This window comes from Buteo buteo, chromosome 7 (assembly GCF_964188355.1).
Source record: "Buteo buteo chromosome 7, bButBut1.hap1.1, whole genome shotgun sequence".
Lineage (NCBI taxonomy): Eukaryota > Metazoa > Chordata > Aves > Accipitriformes > Accipitridae > Buteo > Buteo buteo.
In genome coordinates, this window is record NC_134177.1 from 8503786 (window position 1) to 8523806 (window position 20021).

General features: G+C 38.5%; 1 protein-coding gene across 2 annotated transcripts in view; it reads right to left on the bottom strand.

Moving 5' to 3' along the window:
- Positions 1 to 20021, bottom strand: part of TBL1XR1 (TBL1X/Y related 1) — a 118429-nt gene that overhangs the window by 38969 nt on the left and 59439 nt on the right. Inside the window, exon 3 of one of the 2 annotated variants that reach the window (XM_075031412.1) lies at positions 1076 to 1143. The exons of the other annotated variant lie outside the window; for it this stretch is intronic. The gene's annotated coding sequence lies outside the window, so the exon portion shown is untranslated. The remainder of the gene's footprint in view (positions 1 to 1075; positions 1144 to 20021) is intronic. 2 annotated transcript variants of the gene reach the window in all.

The following is a 20021-nucleotide window of genomic DNA, read 5'->3' on the forward strand; positions in this document are numbered from 1 at the left end:
ATTATTTAAACATATTCTAGTTCCACTGACTCCAATTGCTTAAGTGATTTGTTGGAGCAGAGCCAGTACAATAGTTCCCTGCAAGAGCAAGGCCATAAAGAACAGTCAGCAATATCCTTCTCTAGCTTGTGGGGGTCTACTCGCAAGATAAGGTTTGTTAAAACAAACTCCCTCTGTCTTTGAGTGCCCTCTATACACCTAAGATAGTACACAAATAGAGCAAAACTTTAAGGGATTGTGATCTCTTAAAAAAAAATAAATTACAGCATATATTAAAAATTCTACAGATACAAATGTAATATTGGTTATCTACTGCTGAAAGGACAAATGCTCAGTTGTGCTCTTGCACAATACTTAAGCATGGCTGTTGGTAGACTGGTTCAGAATGAATTTTCCCTTTCTTAGAAAAAGCAAGGTAATCTCATCTCCCTTGTAACTCTAGCCATGGAGAAGAGATAAGAAAATATGTTTATGGAAAGTATACAAAATCAAAAGAAATGATAGAGGGAGTACAGCTACATACATTTAAAGAAAACAATTGCAAAATCGTGACTGTACATTAAATTTAAGAAGAGAAGACTAGTAACAGCACACAGTCTGGATATTTGCCCTATGAACTACATATTCAGAATTTCCTTTAGGAAGCCCAGCCTTTAGCACTTGAAAAAACCCATACTATAATCGAAACACAGTAACTTTTCCACCTTTTTTAAAAACTGATACACACTAATGCAATAGTGACTCTACCTTTCAAGTAGACAACACAGTTTTTACAAGGCTTTTTGTCAAAAGGTCTATTTAGTAATATTTCCATGCTGTGAATTGATGTGTTACATCACAACAACTCTCAACAAAATGAATATAGATTTACACATGAGACAATAACAGTTCCAAAAGGAGCTGTTAAAGACCATTGAATAAAAGAACACTTAATGTAAAGATTCAGTGGACTGCAGAAACTGATACCTAACAAATACTGTAAACGCACGTAATTGCAATTACTAATACTAAATTGTACTAAACTCTCAGTCCACTTTTATGACAAATAAATAGATAAATCATTGAGTGTCCTTACCAGAACTACTCTCTGAAACCCCACAAAATTGTGATGTGGCAGCAGTACAGCCCTTGGTATTACACCACCTGTAACACAAACCATATTATGATAGTTTCTATCAATATTTATTTTAAAGGATGAAAAAAAGGATAAAAGCTATTTTTCTACCAGTCTTTTTACTGAAATCATTAAAACAACATTCAGTTTCCTACTGATTACAATATATGCTTAGAAAAGAAAATAAACAAACAAAAATTAAAGACCATCTTTTGATTACTTACATGGAATTTATTTTAAAAAATTACAGGCACAGTTTCAACTCTATCCTCTTCTCACTCTTTTAGTTGAAAACAAAACCCTACCGCAGAATAGAGCATTAGCTTCAAAGGAATTTCTGTTCTTTTTGGCTGCCCATATTGACAAAGGGGAACTTCATGAGAATCCAGATTAAAGTTTACAAACGGCTGAGTATTGATGCAGTAGCTTATTTTAGTGTTAGCTAAAGTATACAACTAAAATGATTCAATAGCAAGATAAAAAATAGGAAACACAACACCATGATGAAACCACCCAGTGTTTTCAAAATTGACCACTTTGGATCTGAATTTAACACCAACAAATTAAAAAGAACATGTTTTATGAAAGAATCCTTAAAGTACCCTCATGGAGTTAATTACGACAAGCGATTTCAAAACTAAAACACTCCCTAGGAGTTAAGTACATTATGCACCTGTGATCAGAACAATTACTGATCCTGTATTTGAATAACATAGTGATTCCTACCACCAATATTCATTACAGATCAAATCATTACAGAGTGATCTTACATAAACTAAGGGATTAAGGAGAAAGGTTTGCAGGTAGGAGCACAGGAGTGGTGTCTGGGCACCGCAAGAAAAGAATCCACGTATTAAAAAAATGCTGTTTGAAGCAGGACATACTTAATAGTAAAACAGATGATCCTTCCCCAAATGGAAGAGGATCAGGAAAACTGTAAACTGTTTTCTAAACTCCAGCCATAAAGGCTCACAAAATACATTACAAATAACACTGAAAATTCCCAAACGCCTCCTTAAAACAAGGACTAAACCCGAGGAAGGCAACACATGCCTTAAACAGCATGTAGCATTTAAGACTTTCCATCATCTTTAATCATTGACCTCTAAGAAACTCTCTGCTATTTAGTCTGTTACTAAGCTGAGTAAGACCCGAAAATGTTTTTTTCCTTGTTTTGATTGAGGAACTGCAGAATATTTTGGTCGGCAACCATTTTCCACATTTAAATTCACAAGGGAATCAAATAAACTTCTCCTCCCTCCTTCCTGCAGAGCCTCTGACAGCTCAGTGGATGCAAGTTTCCAAAACCATTGGAAGAGCCCCGGGCGAGAGAAGGGAGAATGCCGCGAATGCTGATGGCACTACACTCCTCCCCGTATAGGAAACTGCAGCATTTGTTTAATTAATATTTAATTAATATTTACATATTAACAGTTCTCCTTTTCAGAATGAGAAGATATAAACACTACGACGTAGAGGTGTGAGAAGTAAATGCTACAAAGCATCACTTGGAGATCGCCGGCTTCCTCATAATAAAAGTCAGTTTATTCATTACTGCATTTCTAAGAAAAACACTCCAGTACCACCATACTGGACTTGAAAAGCATCCTGGTCCTTCTCTGTAACACTTACTAACAGTAGCTCACAAGATAAGTGAAAAGGTCCTGACCTATATTAACGTAATTTTAATTCTCTGCTAGGCTATTACATACTGCCTTGATCATTTCTGCAATCCTAACTGTATATATCAACTGTACTGCTAAAATTTAATTAAAAAAAAATCAGAAGCAAAGTTTAAAACACTTATAAAATTTTAACTTTAAGATCAGTGATAGTGCAAAAGGTCATTAAAACGAGATGCTGATCCTGCTGGTTGAACAAACAAGAGGGAGCAATAAGTTTCAATGCTTACACGCTTTGAACTTCATGCATTTTACGTTTAAATTAAGTATTTTTCATTCATTTAGAGTAAACTCGGTTTCAAGTAAATAATTGATATTACCCCCAAAATGATGCCAAACAGGAGAAAGAACCAGGAGGCCCTACAGGAGAGCAGTGCACCACCACACCCTCAACAGAAGCCGCTTTAAGAGGAATTCCTTTCCTCTCCATAATTCCCCACAGAGCATACACAAAAGCACAACATACACAGAACACTAGAAATTCTTCATTGCACTAGCCTGCCTACAACAACAACAGGAAACCTGTTTACGGTTAGCTAATTTGCCATGGGATAGAGAGGGCCGACATGCACACAGCAAAAATTAAATGCACAGCCCAACTTAACAGGTCTTTAAAGTAATTTTTCAGATGGATCCTAACAGCCAGATACTTCTGCAGTCGCTTGCATCATGTAATGTGACCATCAGAGAACCCCTTAAATTATATTTATCCTGGAAACGCTTTTATCCTGTTTCAAATTAATAAATAAGAGTAAAATTTATTGCATGTGCTGCAAAGACTTACACATTACACAGACAGAATATGTTCACTTTGAGTTTTTTTAATATAATTTAGTGACGTGAACAGAATTTTTAGCATGTAGGATAAAAACTTCACATTTAATTATATTCCTACCAAGTGATGTGATGAAATGAAGGACATCACAGGGTGCTCACCTACCATCACAGGGTAGAATTTCCCTTACTATATCCACTCTTCAAACTTTCATTCTGCAGTAATGCTGTGGATTGCTTCATAGTTACATGCTTAGTCTTCTACTTTTCTTTCTTACAGGATGCCTATCTACAAGTATTTCAAAGAATCTGAGAAGGATCAAACTGCAAACCTACAGTCTCACTAAAGAAAAAGTAAGAGTTGAGCAGGAAGGGAAGGGATAAAGAGATTTACCAGCCTCAGGGAGAGGACAAGAACAGAGAACACTGAAAAAATGTGGATGATTTTGAAAAGCCAACATTTTACGTGATGCTAACTGGCAAGCTTAGTGACTGTATCTGTTACTAAAATGCTCACACTCTGTAAGAATTTGTGCGTCGTGAGCATGAAATCTTTGCCTCTGCAGCTTAAAATATCTATGCATTTAAAAAACGTATACAAAAATATACATTACTTCCCCATTCCAAAATTAATTAGAAAGCAGGCATTTTATCACACTACCACCAATATATGAGATGATGCTACATGTAAACCTATTGCACTTGTTTTGGCACAGGACAGCAACAGAAATGGTAAATTTAAAAAGATTCTGTGAAAATGTCACTCTTTTTCTTGAAGTAGCTGTTGACTAATGTCGGTGAAGTTGGAGGACAGGGTACCCAAGAAGGCCCCACCGGATTAACCTGCCACTAGGGCGTGCTCCTTGATCAGCCCATTTCATGGGTGGGTTTTTTTCCAAAACCTTTTTCATTTTGCTAACTGAAAGAAATAAAGGGAAAAGTGTGTCTTGTACTTGTCTAAAGTAAAGGAATATAGCTATCCAAAACGAGGCTGGCTTACTCTCTTAAAATTGCTTTGTTTGCAACCCTCCCAAGCTTTTGGGCAGCAATTTCCATTATAGATTGTCCTCTTCCATGACTTGTAACTGAAATCCTTACTACTATTAGATTGGGACTCCTTAAATTAATGCAATTTAAAAAAAAATAATCCAAAGTAGATTTTCAACAAACAAGTAACATTGCTTTTTTGAATGACTGTCTAGGGTTTTTGCTTGTTTTGACATTAAATCATGTATAGTTAGGGGAAAAAGGATAAAAAAGTAAATTATGTGCTCATAAAAAGTACTGATGTGCATTTTATAAATTGAATGTGGCCCATCAGGGAGGGAGAAATTATCTACTTTTCTGAAGTATTGTTTACTGCTGTCTTCCCTACTAGACCACCTGTTAATACTATTTGATGCTGTTTTCTTTCTGTATGATGACTATACCAATGACTGCTACTAAGGCGATGAAACGCATGCATACAGAAAAAGAATTCAGTATAAACTGACATTAAATACAAATGTAAGTCTCTCTTGAACTTAAAGCAATGCATGCATTTAGATCTTCAGAGAGCTCAATGCATGAATAAGGCCTTATTTTTAGTCCGTCCTATGAGCGCAGCATAATTTCTGGTCTGCTTCTCTCTGCATTTGCATAAACCCAAATGTTACCACTGAGATATTTGATCTGCTCGCTACAACTTATTCCCTCTAATCCCTCTATTTCAAAGACCATCCAACCAACAAAAGTCACCAGCAGAAAACCTGAAATACAAGTAAAGCGTTAACAAAATTAGGATTGGTTTATCTACAAAACAAGATTTGCTTTTCCATTTTGACTCTGCAAGCAGCGCCACAGATCCCTTTTTGCCACACCTGAGAGAAAAACACAACAGGAGAGGTATCTTAGAGAAAACCAAAGTCTTGGGTTGAAAAAGTCACATTGGTGTCTTAGAATCGCTCTACAAAATCGTCCTGGTTTCGGCTGGGATAGAGTTAATTGTCTTCCTTGTAGCTGGTACAGTGTTGTGTTTTGGGTTCAGTATGAGAAGAATGTTGATAACGCACTGCTGTTTTTAGTTGTTGCTAAGTAGTGTTTAGACTAAGTCAAGGATTTTTCAGCTTCTCATGCCCAGCCAGCAAGAAGGCTGGAGGGGCACAAGAATTTGGGAGGGGACACAGCCAGGGCAGCTGACCCAAACCGGCCAAAGGGGGATTCCATACCATGTGACATCATGTCCAGTATATGAACTGGGGGGAGTGGGGCTGGGGGGATCGCCACTCAGGGACTAACTGGCCATCGGTCGGGGGGTGGTGAGCAATTGCATTGTGCATCACTTGTTTTGTATATTCCAATCATTTTATTATTGTCATTTTATTATTGTTACTATTTCCTTTATTAGCTTCTTCCTTTCTGTCCTATTAAACTGTTCTTATCTCAACCCGCGAGTTTTACTTTTTTTTTCTGATTCTCTCCCCCATCCCACTGGGGGTGGGGTTGGGGAAATGAGGGAGTGGCTGCGTGGTGCTTAGTTACCGGCTGAGGTTAAACCACGACAGAAATGCAAGCAGATCTGTTTAATTTCCAAGTAGAATTGCATTGATTGCTAAATATTTTGTTGTAATTCAGAAGCTTACACACAGCACAACCAAACACAGCATCAATCATTTATCACGTGCAAAGTTTAAGATCACAATTCACTGAATAATATTTATGATCACAATGTAAACATGATAAAAGTGGTACTTCCTTGATAACAGCAGACACAGTGATTTCAGGAGAGAACAGAAACACACATCACAGAATAAGACACCAAAACCGCTAATAGCCCTAATGCTGCCAAAAGGGACTCAGAGACACTAATCAGATACTGAAAAACATATGCAGGGAAGTTTGAACATCACAAAACTTTAAAAGTCTTTGGATCATAACCATAGTCAAGTAAAAAAAAACAACAAAAAAAAACCCAGGAAAATTTTATCCCATAAGCTTATAGCCCAGACAACTAACATTTTCCATAAGGCTCCCCAGGTAGATGACAACCAGACATGGATTAAAATGCTACAGACAAGCAAAGCTTCAGCAGTACCACATCTTCAAGTGTAACTTACTATTAAACATTACTTGTTAGCAAAACAGTTACGCCAGATTCTGAAAACGAAACTATGAAGTTTAAGATCTTTATCTGTAAAACATTAATGTTCTGCTTTGACTACCTCAAGACAATGTCCCAAAACTGAACGCACATCTTTCCTTCTCTTTCTTATCCACTGTCATTTCCATAATTCATCCTTTTAACAACTTAAGAAGTCATACATTACCAGTGCAGAGGATATTTTCAGAGTACGTTGATGGTGCTCAAAAAGTCTGATATTTGACTAGCTGCAGAGGGCCCATCAAGGAAGAAGCAGTATGTACACCTATATGAGCTTTGACTGGTGCATGTATTGAGCAGACAGGTTTTTGAGCTTTATTATGTTGTGCATTCTTCAGATGAGGTATGTCTTTCAAACACTCAATGAAAACAACACAAGAATTAAAGTACTGGAGCAAAGTGACTTGCATTTCCTATTGTCCCATTATTCTTTATGCATGGAAGACTGGCTTTTTTTCTTCCTTTTTCCCCCCCTTTTTTTTTTCCTTTAGTATTTGTATTTTGTAGCGTATCTCCAAGGAGCTGATGCACGTTGCTGTTTTTTCATAAATTGCTTAGGTACTATCATAGGACACTACTTGTAAACATGTCTATAAAGTTACTTGGTCAGACTATTTTGGAAACAAGACACCGAAATTCTCATTCTTTCTCTTTGAGAGAGATTCCAATTCTTTGTCCTGATCATAATTCAAACTACTTGGCTTAAATCCTTTAAGGTTTACATGTATATTCTCAGTGAAAAAAATCAAACACAGGAATGATTTTTACCAAACTGGATGGCAGAAGCATTTCATTTTTTAAAGGTTGCCTCCACCAGTATTGTTTCATGACTGATGTTGCAAATGCTACAGGCACTACTTCGCATAATCATTAAAAATGATCTCTGGAGCTTGCATCTCTTTTTTTCTGAAAAAGCAGCCTTCAAAATGTAAGCCACTCAAAAGCATTGTAAAGCTGGTCTTCTTTCTCATTCCTGAAAATGCTCAATTTTACCATTCTAAAATTTAGTACAAAAGTATCTCCTTTTTTTTTTTCCCCTCTTGCCATTCTACACACAATCTCTAGGAGCTTATCTTATGGCATCAACCGTCATCACTGTCACAATTCCCAGAGCAGAAAGCTGCTACATACTTCATGCCTGCCTTTGAATTCATGACCGGAGATTCACCCACACCACAAATACAGAAAGCGAGCAGCCTCCATCTTTCCATTTACCCCCATTAAGTCAGTGCCACCATGTTCTCCCAGGAGAAAAGTGTGAGAGCTGAAACACCGCAAGCAACAGCAGCCAAGGACACTCAGAAATAAGGTCTGTCCTCGCTGCTCTTTGACTGTGAGAAGGGAAGAGCCAAACTGCCGGGCAGTGACCGCGTCTTGCGGGAGCCTCAGTTGCTTTCCAATAAATATTAAGTGGCACTTCTGGGATGGAGCACACACCTCAAAGTGGGCTTTAATTTGCTTGGGTATGCATGTAAAAATAGTGAGACTTGGTCCTAAATTGGGCCAAAAGCAGGTTATATCATAATTATGTCATATCTAGTTAAAGTCTGCACCACTAAAATAGAGACTCGCCAATGTAGATACAAACGTCATTTGGCAGCCACAGTCGTTCTCAAATCTGCAGCTGGAATATAGCTCAGGATATGAAAGCATAATAAAGCTACTGATTGAATAGCCCGATTTCTAGAATTTAGGTAGATTTTGCTTTAATTTTATAGCATTGTAGTAACAGTTTACTAGAGGGAAAGACAGGTTCTTGGATTTCAGAGTTGCAATTCAATAGGTATACGGAGTTACAACATAGATAGCTCTTGCACTCTCTCAGGAGACTTGAGTTAAATTCTTGGCTCAGGTTTGTAGTGAAAATAAACAGGCAGCATTAATCTACTCACCATTTATTCATAAAATTCATTAAAAAAACCCCAAACCTTAGTTTACTAAATAGCAGCCCAAAAGATTGTGAATGCATCTGTCAGGACTAAGAGCAAAAAGAAGATGCCTGACAGAGTCTTTAGAGTAGCTCTTGTAATCTGTGTATCATCTACTTATGGAGACAAAAATCACCTCGGGACAGAGGTATTCACAGTCAACCAAACAACTCAAACCAGGCCTACCAACGTCCGTGGTCCTGCTCTATGGAAAAGATTTTGACAAGGAAATGAGAGTCTCTTTTTCTCCAATTTTGGAAGCATTGCAGCTGTGTATTGCTTAATAATTTAGTTTATTACAGGCAACAACTGTCAAAATCTATACAAACTAATTTGTCGTGCAGCAATTTTACATTATTGGAACCTTGTTATAATCTGACTAATGCATGCTATCACTTTCTAACCATGCCTATAATTGGTTTCTTGGCTGTATAGGCCTGAAGACAGTAATCCAAAACATCTTCCAATTACACTGAAAAATATGCGTGTTTGCGGAAAGTTACATTATTAATTTTCAGACTCAATGGGTCTTTAATAATATGAGATTAAAAATGTTTGCAAAAGGACACTAATTTTTTGGTGCTATTCAGAAAGTTACGTGTTTGTGTAGGAAAATACCATCTCAAGACCTGTAAATGCGGAAGAAGCATGTATTGAGATACTTATGGAACATAAGACAAACTTGAGAAAGGTCAAAAATCCATTCAGGTGGAAGAATATATTCCACGTCTATACATCCAAACCAAACAAGAAACCCAGCCATTAAGAAGTCCTGTACCTCAAAACTTATGGAGGTGTGACAGTTACTCATGAACTTAATTTGTTTACTTCCAACACATGCAACCGACTATTGCCCTTGCCTGCAGTCCTTCACGGGGCATTTGAAGTTCCTTGAATTTGTTGGTAGATCGGCAGCAGTTCAAAACATGGGAACTTTGTACAGTAATCATTGCTTAATATTCCCAGAGCACGGTGTTTGACAGACGCTTTCACTGCAGTACCAGGACTGGCATACAGGTAATTTTAAAGATGCTGAAGTGTTGCAGCCTGCTATGTTAGTACTTTGACAAATGCAGTTTACTATTTTTGATAGAAAAGTGAAATATTACAAGGACAAGCAGGATTGCCCAGATGCAGATACGCTTCTTAGTGGAGGAGAAAACACTGCCACTTGAAATGCAAGAGAATTTTTGTAAGTTTTTAATGTATTAGAGGATTTTTATTTTTTTTTTACAACTACTACAGAATCTTAAAATTTGTCTATAAATCTTGGCGGATTAAGTGTGCACCTGGTGACAGATTCTCATGATTACAGTGAAATCAACAGGACTACATTACATACAGGACTATATGCAATAAGCACATGCATAGATACAATATTCCCTGAGTCACATGGAACTGAAAATAAAAACAAGTACTGTCATGCAAAAAGAGTCAGAAAAACACACAGGGACAAAAACTGCAAAACAAACCACTGACAGTTGCTCCCAACATGCCTCAAACTGACTGTGAAATGAGAGAAATCATGCTTCAAATGTCCTGCAGAGTTTAAACGTGGGCCTTGTTATCTGCCTTCATATACAACTTCCATCACTAGAGCAGGCGAGTGCTTTAGCGGTGTCACGTCTTCCTCAGACTGCTGTGAATTGGACAAACGCTACCGGCTGCATTTTATCAATGGAGAATAACTGAACCTCAAGCACTTCTGGAAATGGCCTGGATCCCAAGCGATGCCTGAAACACCAATCTCTCCAGCTAAGCTCGCTGTATCAGTAACACAACAAGTTGTTTTAGGTTGGTTCTCTGCCCAGAGTGGTACTGTGCACAGTAAAGTACATAAGAGCCAGGGAAAAAAACCAAAACCCAACCCCAAAAACCTTAAAATTGAAATCTTTGGGTATCTGCAGAAAATGGAAGCAAGAAGCTTGCTGCAGAGAGTCTGTCTATCCTCAATTGTTTCTTTCACAACTACGACGCTATGAACTATGCTGAAACACACACGGAGACACAGCTTTGGGGAGACCAGCAGCAGAGATAAAATACGAAGAGCTTATCACCTTTGGAAGGACGCTGGCAGTTGCCAGGAGGGCTATGAAAGCTCAAAGCCCCACACTGCGCTTCCTCTGTCATCGATAACTGTGCCCTCCAACAGGCAAACAGCTGTAGCACCTTACCCTCCAGAGTACAGGGTATTAAAAGGCAGAAAAAGTACATCTGCTTGTTGTTAGAAATTTGGCACTAATACGCGTTTTTCCTCACACTTGCAACAAATTCTGAGAAGACCTTAATGCAGAAGGTACAGTGTGTGGTCGAAGGTACGGCTGATGTTTCCACTAACAGGTGAGTTTCACAGATAACAGCCAGCAGGGTTTTAATCCAGCAATAGCAAACACTTTCTAGGACACAACTTAAACCTCCTAGGACAGCTAGCTAAATGAATAACATAAACTCTATAGATAGTGGCGAAAAAAATTTTGTTCCCCACGAGTTAAGTGCTCACAGCAAAGTTAGTCACACAAGAGGGATGAGATGCAAAGAAGACACACAAATTCCGCAGCCAGCAGTCACAGCCTGGGGTATCGCAGGACTGCTCTATCAAGTTCAGTGGAATGCATTTAAAAATGTTTGGATATGTGACAAAGCAGATCTAAGAATACCAAGCACATGAAAAGTATAATGCATCTCTCTCATAATCTTCCCACCTTACTATAAATTCATTTAAGAATTCATTAAAAGGACAAGTATCACACACACTTATTACTTTACAGATGGGTGTAAGTGTGAGAGAGAAGGCAGGAGGGAAGGCAAAAAGGTAGAAGAGATACAAACCTATGTAGAAACTCGTCTCCTCAGAACAAACCAGAACACAACATCTCTTTGGTATAGTAACACATGTGCTGTGAGAAGCAGCGTGCACTTGAATGTATGTTTTACTCCGATCCCAAAGGATCGAGCTTCTTGTGAGATGTGCCTCTTCATATTTTATTCCTTTTCAGTCTGTCTATGAACTGCCCACTTCCAATGCAGGCCTAAAAACTGCTCTATGTTTTACTTTATGCACAGGAAAACATATAGTACTTACGCTGATGTAGGACTCACAAATTAAGGTGACATGTAGGCAACGCACAGTTAGCTTTCCTCTTAGGCCTTGCTTCAAGAGGGAGGCTTTTCTTAAAATAGTTTAAGTGCCATTACTTTGAAATCATCATCCTCAGAAAGTGGTTTTGAGAAATACGACTGACTTTGCTTTCAAGCTTTTGATTGCAAAGGCATGTAAGTGTGAATGTTACTGAAGCAAAAGTTTCAGAATTAAACATATATGCAAAGAAGGATACACAGCATAGATGAATAATATATGCCTATAAATAAGCAGAAAAATAGACTTAAAATATCCACATAACTATTAATTAGTTATTAATATTAGATCTCTGGTCTATTTCCCTTCAAATTAGCCACCCACTAGCAAAATGTCAATTGCAAAACAAGAGACTGTATTTATAGTACAACCTACTTTGAGTTTTGAGAGACGTCAGCCACTGCTAAATTACAATACCCCTATTGTGTACCTTCCTAAATTGACACTTAACTTTCATTATAGGCAACTATATGTACAAAAGTCATATTAGATTTTAATAGTCTTTATTATGTCACATGAGCTAGTGCAAACATTTTTCCATATAGAAGTCTACACAGAGAGAAAGAAAAAAAAAAGTAGTGTTTAGTAATTCGTCGGTATGAAGCTCAGTCGGACACTGGGACGGCTGTATCTTAGAAGGTCCTGTACAGCAGTGATGCTGGGAGGAGTGAGGTTCCAGGAGATGGTAATAAGAAATTCTTGATTGGATTTTATTATTGCCCATCCAGAGACTAACTCTGATTGCTAGTACTACAAGCAACACACTGTGAAATGCAATACAACATACTACTCCACCTTTAGACTGTATTCACATTGAAGAGTCACCAACAAAGGGGAAACAACCTCTCCAACAATACATCTTGCGAATCAGTGGGGGGTGCTGTATGCACCTGCATAAGATACCCTGCACAAAACCACACTGAGTCCAGACCACGTCCCCCAGTGACTGCCAGTTCACCGAGATGGAAGACACACTTTATACATGGCTACCTACTGAAACACCGAGGTCCCTCCATGGCCTCTCCGGCTTCTCTTCTATCATGGAAAAAATGAACGGAAAACAATCAGCATGGGATGCCTCTTCTCTGCAGCTTTTGCCAATGATGTAATCATCAGGACTTCTCTGGCAAAACTAGACCATGTTGGGGATTTCAGAGAAGGTGAAAAGTCACTGTGGTAAGTTACATTTTTAAAGAATATGGCCTAATCCACTGGGTTTTCTTCTGGTTTATGTTTTGTGATTTGCCTTGAAAACAGTTCTCCTCCCTTTCGCTCTCCAGATGCCTGACATTATCTGCAGAAAAAGCAGAAAAAAAGAGCATCCTGCAGAGGTTCACTGAAGATGGAGAGCTGGCAGGAGAAACCCTGGCAATACACACTACATTGCCTCAAGCCTTCTGCTGAGAGAAGCAGGACTCATTGTTTCGGGTATTTCTGCCATAGAAAGGAAACAGAAATAGAGAAAGATTTACATAGAAACAGTTCTCTAAACAAACCTAAGACTAAGGAACACCATCTCCTCAACAAGGTGACCTGTGCTCACATTTTGGTGGATAGTATGCTATTTTACAGTTTTATAGGAGATTAATTTGGAATACTCAGAAATGTCTGAATGATAGACTTGAAGGGAAACACAGTAATCATTGCTGTTCATCTTTCTTCTTGGTATAAAATCACATCGGTTTCCATCAGCTTGCAGGAGCACACTCCTCCTAGTAACACCTTTTACCCAACTTCCTTCTACAACTAGCTCTTTTACCCTTGTAAAAAATAATAATAAAAAAATCATCCTCCTAGCCTTAAGATTTGCACAAAATCAGGGCCCCTGTGCCAGCTGTTTAATTTCTCATGTATTTATGCATACCAAAGTATTTGTACAAAGAAATCAACTGTAGCTGCAACTAATTTTGCATGTTGCCGATTCACCTTTAAATCCATGGGGAGTGAAGAGAATCCTGAATCAGTAAGATCGTCATTTGCTATCTGGAAACAGGATTGTCTATATTTTTCCATTTCCTAAATGTTCCTTTTATCTTAAAATTCACTTTAACACTGTAACTATTAAAAACTAGAGGAGTCAAAATTGAGAAAAGGAAACAAGAGCTGCAAGAAGAAACAAAATAAGAAGCCAGCTGGGATCCAAAGCCACTTTGATCACATGGGATATTTTTATATCCATTGCACATTTTATTTTTTCTAATAACTGTCACACATGTAAGCAGGAAAGCTGCAAGCTACTTTAAAAGGAGATAAGAAAGAAAAGATGAACGCAGACCCATCCATCCCTCACTGGGCTTTTCCTTTATATATGCTGAATATATTTAAAGCTTAAGGAGATCATTTAAAATTTTTCAGGATTAGGGTGGGCTTGACCAGCTAAGTGAAAGTCTTCACTACCAGCAAATTTCATTCAAGCAATAGCTGTGAGGATCCACATGTCTTGTAGCTATGAATAAAAACTGGAGCCCAGCTATCGATAAGCAAATTTGCCTCTGTTGCTGTAACATGCAATCAATCTCACACTGCCTGCTTTATATCAAACCAGCACCAAGTCAAGACCTAGTTTGTATCTTTTCATTTTTCTCCTATTCCAAATCAGTTTACTGCAACAGTTTATCTTAAAACATGAAAACACTATCAGCAGAAGGAAAAGATTATTTTCATTTCAAAATTAGTTACACTTATCCTAGGCAAAGCTGGCATTACAGAAAGACATTTGACATGATTTTTACAGTTTATTAATCTTAATAGAAATAGGGATAGAATTTAGAGGTTTGGGTATGTTATGGAGATGAAGGCAAGTGGTTTTCTGGGAAGTCCTGGCTCATGCAGACCACTCAAAAAATCCACAACAAACACTTCTTCAAACCACAGAAAAAGAACAAGCCAATAACGGACACTTAACCCTTATTACTGACAGATGAACACCCATTTCTAAGTACTGTATCTTCAGATGATTATTGCGTATCCCACAGGTTCCCTGCCACTGCTGAGGGCTGCTTTCCAGCAGACAAACCACAGACTTCACGGTCAATCTAGGTGCGTCTCCTGGTAAGAGTATTCCCCCTCAAAAATGCCAGGGGAGCTGCCTTTCTGCTGACTTTCACCGAATTAATTCAGTTAATATATTAACTGAATTGAAATTATTATAACTAGATATTCTATTATATAACCACAGACACAATAAATCCTTTGCCTTCATATCCTTCACCTGAACTGCAGTCAGGAAGAGAGCCAAATCCGATGACCCCGTGCAGTACAGCAAGAAAAGCAGACACGGTTATTCACTTACACAACCTCTGTGGATAAAGATGAGGGCAAAAACATGATTTAGGCTACGGAAGAGGCAGAGGCAGAAGAATGAGGTAGCACTGTCAAGTGATCATGGCCTTTAACTTTGGCTCCTAAGTCTGCTAGACTCAGGAATGTTATTAAAAATACATCAAAAATGTTATTTTCTGCCTCAGGTGAAGCAAACTTGTCTGTCTATTCAGAATAGCAACACCCAGATGAGAAAAAGATTCACTGTAGATATGCCACAACATGCGTTACTGATAAAAAACCAAACAAACAAATCTCATTTTGTCAAGGAAACTGAGAGCACTTGCAAGTAGTTGAAGGTTTGTAGGTCTCTCTAGACCTATTGTACTTTACATTTATACACACATACTATATATTTATTATATTTTTATAAGTGCTAGAAAATGATAATAGCAGATCCATTTTTGTTCCCTTTTATATTGAGAAACAAACTATGTAAGCGCTAACTACCCCTGACAAGGCAATTAAAACCTGACCCAATTTCTAGACACAAACGAGCTGTGTTTTTCACAGCATAGCCATACATAACCAAGTTCATCCCTATTCACCCTGCCCCTCAATTCCATTTGTAACACAAACGTGAAAAAAACCCAAGGCTACTACAAATCAGTGCCTCGGAGGAAAATGAGCAGGTAAGCATGCAGGGGAGTGGGTGGCAAGCCTGCAGGTGTGCCTCGATGACTTGTAGAGAAGGAAAAGCCAAATGAGTCTATGTGCAGAGTTTATATCACTTCTCCGCACTGCAAAACAGACAGCAAGTGAATTACAAGGCTGCAAGGCCAGGATTATATAAAACCAAAAAGCCTCTGGTAGTCATCATCTTTACTATCCAAGTATAAATCACAATGTGCGTTGATACAAACCCTTGTAAAAACTCTGATGTGGTTATACACACTTGGATAAAATAGAGCTGTACAAAAAGATCTAGAAAACACACACACATACAATTAAAAAACAACACATGCAACAGATTATGGTGATTTTACTCATTTCACTTAAAATTTTTCTGTTCTGTTTCAGGCACCTCTCTTTTTGTTCTAGGAACCTTCGCAACAATTAAAACCAGACATTGTGAACATTAATATTACCCCTATTGATTTGAATAACAGCAGCATCCAATGGGAGCCCCATTGTGCTAACGTTGCATAAACACGTAAGACTTTGTTCCTGTGCTGAAGAGATTGTAATCTAACCAGACAAGGTCGATAAACAACATAAAAGTAAAAATGTCAAGAACAACAAAAAAACCTCCTGTGCAGGACTTTTGTTGTTTTGTTTTAATATATTTTCCTTAGACCATCTGCTACTCTTTCTTACCAACCAAGGTCCTCCAGATAGTCTGCATCACTGCTGCTGATGATTCTGTCCTCCTAGCACATCCCATTGGGGGAAAAAAAAAAATTCCTCTTCTGCGGGAGGCAAAAAACACCGAAGAGTCTTCAAAGCTAATGAAAGTGCTGAGATGTAACATAGCTTTTCTAGTTATTCCTGAAAGTGCTAGTTGTTTCTCAGTTAGGATAAATACAATGTTGAATATTCCCATCTTTATCTAAATTCAATAACTTCTTCTCTGGTCAGTGAAATGCAGTATTTGTAGTACTGAACAAGGATTAAATGCTAGACTTTGGTTTATGTGCAAAAAAACCTAGATAAAGAGCTATATAACAAGTCTATTCTGTATTTGGAAAAAATAATCTATATACAGCTAGTAGCAAGAGAATGCGATTTCTCTTATTTTCTAACCATATAGCAAACAGCCTCCTACAGACAGGTCCTTGCTCAGCCCCAGCGAACGCAGCAGAAATACGGGCACTGAGCTAGATTAGAGCCTAGCGAGCAGAGAAGTGTTTTGAGGGAACAGGCTGCGAGAGGAATGGAAAAAGCATCACAGGAACAGGCACTGTTTCTGTTCTTGGCTCTGGCTGTTGGGCTGAGTTAGGGAATGCCTTATTAAACAGCTGAAGCTCTAGAAATTTGCAGCCATTATCCTAGTGTGAGGCAAAACGTTACACATGCACTTCTGCCTGTCTAGGATTCTTTCTTCATTCAGCAAATATTTAGTCAATTTAAGATTCGCCAAACAAATGATTTTTCTAGGTGTTACTAAAAAATCCATACAGCTCACCTAGATTTGGTTAGAAGTGATGAACAGATGCATTTCCTACAGTGAAGTCCATACTTTACAGATCCTACAGTCGCTTCTCTCCTTGCAACTTAGTACAGGGGAAAGGAAGCAAAACCCCTGTCTTCAAAATGCTCAGTTTTGGAGAATTTTTTGGCATTCACCTATTACTACAGAAACAATTGTCCCCCTCCCCCTCTCAGTATATTCCTGCTTTTCAACAGCATTGCTCTTTTCATTTAACCCAAGATGTCTATCATGAAACTCTTCTAGCAATACACAGCATGTCAGGGAACGCTTTACCTTTTGACAAATCCACTATACTTAAGGAATGTAAGTGTTTCCCGCACCCAATTCTTCAACTAAGCTTCTAATTATAGCACTCTTATCGCAGGATTTTAACATATGATAGCAGAGGCGCTGTATAGCACAGTGAATTTAAAGTCGAGATAGCTGTGAAATTGCTCTTCAAACACACTAAAACCATGCACATGGTAACAGCGTACTATCATTTCTCAACCCTGACACGGTGTGCAGCAAGTTGCTTGCGTAAACGAGCCACAGCGTTATCTTCCAAATTGTCCTAAGTGATACTCAGCTCCCATAAACCATTCAAGGAAGGGCTACAAACACCTCTCACCAGGCAGTCATGTTTCACCCACATCTATTCCTGAACAGGCCCTTTTAGTTGACATCTAGGCAATTTTCATGGGTGTAGCCAGAAGAGATTGGTAGGGCAGGGCTAGATTTGTTTAACTTTTTTTTTTTTTAATATAGCTAAACTACTATGACATGCATTCATTTTCCAATGGAAGATTCCCAGGGAGGTAGCACTGTTCAAAACACAAATGACATTCTGCCAGGGCAAGAGAATAAGGAAGCAAGTGTGTTTTTCTCTGACCCAGATCTCCTCCTGGGATCTCCAAGCTCGTTTCCCTGCCCAGAGCACTGTGCCTACAAACCGCTGCGGATTTTCCACCGGACGAGTTATAAGTCACAAAAACATGTGGAACAATTAACTTTGCTTAAGCTGCAACACTTTTTCTTCAAAAGCAAGCAGTGGGCTTCCTAACTTATGAGTCTTGCATAGTTGAGATCTTTTTAAGTAGATGTCACCCACTGCAGCTGTAACTTGGCTCTTCTAGTAACACTCTGCTCAAACTTTGCCTTTGCTGATGTTTCCCCACTTGAGCATTGTGCAAAAAGTCCCAGATCAATCTTGGGTTAGCAACAGAAGCTTAGGAACCCCAAACAAATACTTCTTCCTCCATAGGTTTGCTATGTATAGGTGTCACGAGTTCTCTTTGGAAGGCTTCAGAATTTATGTACGTATCACTCCTTTTCAAAGTGTAAATTTAAAGACCTTTATATAACAGATTAATGTAAACTGTTTTCCAAATCAGACAAAAAAAAATTAGTCCAAGACCTATTTCATGCTTCTGAATTTGCTGAACTATAATGTTCGCATTCATTATATAGTTTTCTTCCAGGCAGCAGGTTTTGTCCCATGTCCCTAACAGAAGGGCATGATTTACTTCTATACATGTCAAACTTGCTAATCTGGCAGAACAGAACACAGCTGAAAAGATTGTTGATGTTCTCTCCAGGTTACACAAAATTAAGCTTTCTTATCTTTCAAAGACAAAACCTGTTATCCCACAAACAAACCATGCTTGTTCGGAAGACCACTGGGTTCCCCCCTTGAGCCCAGTTCGTATTAGCAAGTGTCCATCTCAAAACTAGCGAGGCTATTTTGCCTCCCATTGTATTATGGGAAGATTATCCCAAAATCTTACTCCCCTGATGGATGAGATCTATTTTCTAATTTCCAGCCTGAATATACTCCTTGCCAAGATACACACGTTTCTTCTTGTCCCAGTACTGTCTTCAATTTAACATAGAAAGTAGTTGTAGTTGCTCAAGTCTTTATCAACCCCTCATGTATTTAGAGAAAGCAATTATATTTCCTCTCAGACTTCACTTCACCAGGATAAGCCAACCAACCTCACAGTGTCCTCCCACGAGACACACTCAGCTGTTCCTTCACCATTTCCACAGTCCTCTTCTGCACCTGCTCTACTTTACACTCATCTTTCTTGAACGTGGTCTACCAGAGTAGTCCAGTGTTACACACAGGAATTTAGCAGTGTTGCCTTGCACATGAGCAGCATTAACACTTTCCTATTTCTATCATTAAGTACCTCTTTACCTCACAGACCTCAGGAGTACATTTTTCAGAGCCGCAGGGTACTAGTGAAAAGATATCCTTGGATTTTACTAGCTAATATATTCAAGTCTTTCCATTCCTCTGTCATTTTCAGGCAATAAGCACCCAGGTTAGGGCAAAATTCACATCTATCCAGAAGTGCACAACCATGCATTATGTGCTATGAAATTTCAGTCCACTTTTTCCACTCAAGTCCTAAAGGTCATCGAGCTCTTCCTGTAGGATACTCTGTTCCTCATCTATACTGACAGCACCTCCCAGTTTTATGTCCCTGGCAAATTTTATTGCACACTCCTACTTTTGGTGCCAAGTTCATTAGTGAATACATTAAAGTCAGGCCAAGACCAGTTCTTAGGACAACTAACTTCCTTTAGGCACGACACATCCCCTGTGAGCATAAAATGATGTGACCTCCCTTTAACGTGCTCCTTATTCACCTCACAATTCTTCTACAACATTTCATCAGTATTTTAATGAACAGTTTCCAACATATTGCTGGAGCAAGTGTCATACCACAGTCTAGATAGATTAACTCTAGCATATTCTTTTGTCCCAAACCAAAAATGAACATTATGAAA